Below are 6,761 nucleotides of genomic sequence, written 5' to 3' on the forward strand. Positions count from 1 at the left end.
ATGGGTTCTGATTTTTTGCCGATTCTGACAGATTTCTGACTGATCACTGCCCTTTTTCTTGAAGGAGATGGACTTGAGAGTCCCACTGGAAGAGCTGAGTGGGAGAGATGGAGCTTTTTCCTTCCCTGTTCAGTGTCGCAGCAGGTGAAAACTGTAGGTTTGGACAACTCTGAGCTATAGCAGAAGATTTGGTGAGAACAATCTTAACTCGCAACTAACTTTTCTAGTAAAGGAGAGTGTCAGAGATTAGGAAATGAACCTTGGATATTGAGACATTTACATCTCTTGCAGCTGATTTTACTGTTTGACTGAGAAGGATCTTTCTACTGGTACCCAGAGCAGAGGGAAACATAGCAGGCACCCCAAACACATCTGTGTAGTTTGCGTCCAGCTTAGATGTAACACTAACAGGGGTCTTTAATATGATTCCAGTGCAAAAGGAACAGTTGGTCTTACGGTCACAGACAACGTGAAGGATCCTGGCATTATCAAATAGAAAAACCTAGATGTGATTTAACTTAGTAACTCTAAACCAACAGCATCTTACTCACATGATTCTGAAGTGGACCCAGATCTTACATGCCCTCCTTAGTCCACTGTTACTCATCTCAGTAAAATATTAATTCTCAATATGGTTGTCATATGAAAAGCTGAAAGTACCAGTGAAGTGTATTGATTTTTTTTAAAAGTGAAAATTGAGTCTCAAGGGAGTCTGGCTAGCACGGAGGATTGCATAATACACTGATGAATCTGTTAGCCATTGCTGTCTCCAGAAAAGAATGGTAGCTCATGGTTGTACGGGGGTGCTCACTTTGGCTTACTCACAGGGAATAAAATCCTTGACCCATAGAGGTTCCTGGGCATTTATTTCAAAGGGAGCACACACTTGAAAATCATTGCAGTTCTGGGCTAAAGGCCTTCAATTACTACTTGATACTTAAGGGTGGTGGGTTTTTTTGGTTTTAAAGGGTGTTCTGTTGCTGAAAATCTCCCTTTAGGAGACTTAATAAAAATGGATAGCACTTTAAAAACTACATAAAGGAAAATGTATTTCCATCATTGAGAGGATGGGTTTGTTGTGGGTTTTTTTCAAGATAGAAAGAATATTTCAAATTTGATGACTGCTTCTCTGCCTTAGCATTCTTAAGCAACATCAACATGGCTCAGAAAAATTGCAAGGGTGATCCCTGAAGTGCCTCTGTAAATACCATCCTTTTTGTGCTTTGAACACTGCAGAAGCTGTTAAGCTTCTCAGAACAACTTTTTAATTAAAGTAACAAAATGTGCCACTCACAACAGAAGTGAAGTGGCCTCCCTTTTGCATTCTAAGTAGGAATTATGATTTCAGCTTCTTTATTGCCACTTCTGCTAAGCAAGAATCAAAAAGCAATCAAGCCTGAAGGACCACAGGAATCTCAGATTAATACAATCAGTCTGACAGTAGGGAGACTTCTTTTTTTGGTATAAAGATAGCAAATAGCAATGCCAAGTATGTCCTGTATTTTTATTTTTTTTTATTGCCACTTGTTTCACACCATTAAATGCTTTGGAAGAAAGGTACGGTAACTGCAGCTATTATAGGTAAACTTTAGATGAATGTACCTGTCAGAATATAAATGAAATCCTATATCACTTTGCTCATTTTGCTTTGTTTTCTCCATCCTAAATGGAATTACAGAGAATTAAATTTTTGAAGCATGACCATTGCACAGAGAATTATTCAGCTAAGAGCTGGCCACCTGCAAGAGGTTCTCTCCTCCCTCCCCTTAAGCTTGTTATTCATTGTCTCTGCTACTAATTAGGTTTTCTGACCTAAACTTAGTTTGCAGATGATGGATTTTAAAGAATATTGTAAGGGACAGGACATCAAGGTCAATATTTGAAACTGGCAGAGAAGTAACCTCCAGAGGGCTTATTCTTTGCAACATCCCAGGAAAGGGAGAGGCCGTGTGCTGAGCTCAGACTCTTGTTAGTGTTTACTGTTGTCATGTTTGTTGTTGGTTTTTTTTTACCCTTAAACCACAGCATGCAGCAAGTAGCAACGCTGGTAGTGACACCACTGTTGCAAAGGTTAAAAGCCTTACTTATTAAAAGCTGTACCTGGTATGTGTGAAGGTCTTCCCTAGGTGTCGGGAAGATGCTTCCAGGGTGGATAAACAATATATTTTCTTGCGGCTTAAGGCCAAACCGACAAGTAGCACAAGGGAGAGGGAAGCATTAGAAGTGTTTTAGGTAAACATTGACTGCTTTATTGCTGACTGCAAATTCAGAAAGGGAGCTTTACAAGGCTGAAGGGAGAAGAGTCATAACTGGATCCATGGCTAATTCTGCAGCCGTGAGACACAGTCGCAGCCTAATCTTTCACATATATAAAATGGAAAATTCCACTTCAGTCCAGTTCTGGTGCTAGATCTACTTTAAATAGCTCTTTTCTTCTCCAGTAGGCCTAACGACTTCATTACAGTCTCTTGAGATACAAGGCACTGCTTGGAGCAAATAGGGTGATTGGACTATGGTCCTCCACTGGTTTCGTGGTTCAGGAAATACTCTCAGGAGCAGTTTCACCATCTGCCCTATAGGGGCTACAAAACCTAAGGAGGAGTATTCTCTAAGAATGAACCCATAGTGAAAAAAACAAGGTCTTTATGATTAAAAAAAAAAAAAGCACCTGCTGAACACATGCAATGCTTTCAGAGGACCTGACTCCTGTAAACAGCAGCAGCCCTGTAGCTATGAGGACACTGTCTGGGACCATGATCTCCCATCCTGGTGATACCTATAGGCTTGCCTGTCTGCTGCAGCAAGCCATGTCCTAGCTGTGGTGGCATGGGCTTATTCATAGTGGGTTGTTCATCCCACGTGGGAAGGGAAGTAAGCTTTATTGATAGTGAGCACCTGTATCTCAAGACACCTGTGAAGTCATGTCTTTCCCACGGATCTGAGTTGTTTGTTTGGGCAGCCTGGGCAGTTTCCTTCTCTGACTGATATGGTGGTGTTGGATTGGTTCTGAAGTCTGGCAGTCTTTCTTGACTTCCATCTTTTCCTTTTGCCGTGGAAAAAGGATGCTTTAGTTTATGATCAGTCCTGAAGTGGTCAGGCAGTTGGACTACATGGTTGATGCAGGTCCCTTCCAGCTGAAATACTTTATTCTGTTCTGTTCTATTCTATTCCTGATCCAGGGTGCCCTGTCTAAGGCTGGGAATCTGTGATGCCTTTGTCCCTGAAGGGTCTTCTTTCAGCATCAGATGCAGTCACAAAGATAAATACAAAGGCTCTTGGCCAGATCTGCAAAAGCTTATTTAAGATTTCTTGCTATGAGATGTGGATGGTTGTGGCTAGAGCCTCAAAATCTTCCCTAAGAAATCTAATAAGTTGCAATTGTTATGACTCATTCATATACAAAGCTCTACCCAGGATGACAATCTGAAACAAATTTGGAATCGGCATTCAACTGGTTTACCAAGTACTCCATTAACTGATGCTGTACTGACAGAACAATGCAGGTATTTCAGGTCGTTATTGCTCCATACTTGCTTGAGATAACTTGGCATTTATATGTGCAACTTCTTGTTTTCTTACACTGGGATTAAGTGGAGGGACTCACTAATTTCAATCAGTCTTACATCAGTAATAATTCCACTCTCCGCAGCAGGTTGATTAGGTTCACTGGATAAGACAGCTGTAGCTCTCCTGTGGCAGGAGAGAACGACTGGATGCTGAAACACTGCTGTCCATGGAGGTGGTTCATTTGGGAAATGTCACCAGTGGGTGAGATGGAAAGGATGTGTCTGAAAGCTTAAAAGCTAATGGTGGGATAGGATGTTTGCTACAATAGAAAGCAGAGGACTTGGAGTAATTGTTCCTGTTTTTATTCCAAGTCATTGCTCTTTATTGGATTAGCCAAGCTAAAATCCTCTCTAAATTAATGCTTAGGAACAAAACATTTGGAATGAAAGAGGTAATATTTACATAATTAAATCTGTTTGTCCTCAAATTATCTGATCTCCTTTGCCATCACAGAGTCATATTTTCAAATATATATACTTTTATACTACATTCAATTCCAGCACACACAGGTTTAAGTTGTCCCTGAAGCACAGAAACAACTGTTTTATGCTTTTGTGAGGCAAACTAAATCCAGAACTTGTATAGATCTACTATATAATATACATACAGGAAAAAAACCCTTTGTTTAAGCTGTGGTATTCATTAAGTGAGATACAGTGATTACTTTGATTTGAATAATTGTCAGCAACCAAATGACCTGTGTGGGAATGCCCCGAGATGGACGTCGGAAAGGGAGGTCTGGCTTCCATCTTGTCAGTCCTGGAGTGGGACCAGTCTTAAACAAAGCATCTGTGTCTCAGTTCCTTCATCATACTGTGAGGGAGGTAAGACTGACCTCCCTCAGAGCAATTTTATGAAAATGAGGTTTATATTTGTGAAGCCTTCTAAGAAATGTAGTAGGAAGTTGCCCACCCCCCGAGCCTCTGTGTAAAGATATGTGCACAAAAGATAATGAGCGGGTTCAAAAAGAATTTGAAGGGCCCAAGAGCTGGAGATCCGAGGTAGCTATGCGGCTAGCAAAGGAAATTCCACATGGACCTGTAAGCAAAACAAATAAATTCCAACCAAAAGGTTTTTTGACTATTCTTAGTAGATTCCAGTACTCATAGAGGGGAAATTGTCCACTGAACCAGCATTTCAGATGTGACTTTTTCTGAATGTGATACCTGGCTTTGAGGGCATATAAAAATTAAATAAAAAAGTAGATGAGCTCACATATCAGATGAGCAGAAGGAGTTTAATTCATTGAACTTCTACAGATTGCATCATGCTTTGAAATTTAGAAGGTAACCTGAGGTCCAAATTGAACCTGACTGTACTTCATGCCAGAAAGGTTGACTATAGCTTAAGAAGGGCAACTCGATATGTTTTCATAACAATATTTTGTTAGCATTAATAGGCAGCCAAATGGATGATGAATTGAAAGAATAGGCAGGGAAGAGCTGAAGTATGGCTGGGAAGTCCTTAACGTGCAAAACAAAAATTGTGCATCATTGTCAGTGACCCATAAACATTTCTGGGATGAAATACTTCTTCCTGTTAAGAAGCAAAGAGATGTTCTTAAATTTAAACAAAGGGGAAAATTGGGAAAGAAAGGTCTTAGCAATGAAAAGGCAGAAGGAGGAAGACATGAACAATAGTGTGACAGGCTGTTGGACTAGTTCGTATTTTGTCTAGAGAGGTGGCTCTTCATTTTCTGAATGTCTGATCCCTTTGGTGCTTTGTATCATTAAAGTTCTGGACCCTCAGTTACCAACGGGCATATATGACACAGTAGGTGTCTGATCCCTTTAGAGGAATTTATATCCCTGAAGTAGCTCCTTGGTATATGTAGGACATCCACCTGTGATGCAAGCGGGGTGCGTTAAATTATTGCTGCTGCACAAGTGAGCTGTAGCCCACCTTCCCCCAGAGGAGCAGTGCGTGTGGTCCTGCTTATCGGGCAGGGTTTGTTGCTAGGGGAAACTTCTGCTAAAAATCCAAACTTCTTCACTCTTTCAAAGGTTTAAAATGTAGCCATCAAACACCCCAAAAGACTGAAAAGAAGGAACTTACCAAATGCCAGACCAAAATCCAGTGCTATCTTTTACAGTTATTAGCAGTGATAATTCAAATTTGGGTTGGCCATAGAGCGGGATCAAGGTAAGAGGGATGGCAGGATCTGGCCCATAAAGGCAATCTAGCCTGCATCTTTCGTCCAGACATATAAGTGAACTAATTTTCTTTTGACAAAAAAATATTGCTGCTTACAAAAGTAGAAGATGTTTCTATTTTCTTAGTTTTGATGAGGTATTTTAGTAAGAAATATTCAAGGGTTAAGGCTTATATCAAATTGTGATCACGTAGAAAATGTTTTCTCCTCAAATTCAATTCCTACCCTTCTTTTCCTCAGTAGAACAACCTCAGGCCTCGCATGGCAGGGTTGTAACATTTACTAAGCTTCAGTGGCAGACACTGATTAGCTTAGCAAGAATGTCACAGGGCCCCTCACTTGCAGGCGTGTATATAGAGTAACAATTCAGAGACAATCACTTGAAGTCCAAAACAAGCAACTTCTTGATCAATGCCAAAACACACTCAGAAAATTAAATTGTTAAAGGTCATGGTCATTCATTTCCTGGAGAGTGTGATGGAGTAGGAAAAGCATGACAAAACAAGCTCTCTGGGCTTGGAAGACCCGCTCCCTGCTGCACTCCTGTTTATTGCTAAATCCTTTCCGTGCCAGCCTTGGGAGTTGTGTGAGCCTGTGCTGGAACAGTATAATTCCCCATCCCAGAGGTGCTGCTGGGGATGCTATGCACTTCACCTAGGGCTAGGTTGGGGCTGGATGCGAGCAGTCTCCTCTCCTCTGATCCTGACAGAGGCTAAAGGGACCCTGTGAAATGGGCCCTCTTTTCTTGCCGTGACTAGAAGACTTTCTAAGCTTTTAATCTCATAAACTTCCCTGTGGGAGGGAGGGAAGGAGCAGAAATGTACTGTACAGCAAAGCCTTTTAAGTTCTGGCATGGTGGTGATGTCAGGGATGGAGGCGTGGTGAGCCCACTGCAGCCTGCCAGCCTGCCCCGCTCCTCAGCTCCCTTCTCCCTCTCCATGGGATGAGGGAGTGTGGGTCCGCTGCCTTGCCTGCTTGCTGTGCTACAAATCCAGTGCAGAGGAGCCACCCTGAAGGACAGCTCTTTGTTTCCTTGGTGCCG

Source organism: Falco biarmicus, chromosome 7 (genome assembly GCF_023638135.1).
Source record: "Falco biarmicus isolate bFalBia1 chromosome 7, bFalBia1.pri, whole genome shotgun sequence".
In the NCBI taxonomy this organism is placed as follows: Eukaryota; Metazoa; Chordata; class Aves; order Falconiformes; family Falconidae; genus Falco; species Falco biarmicus.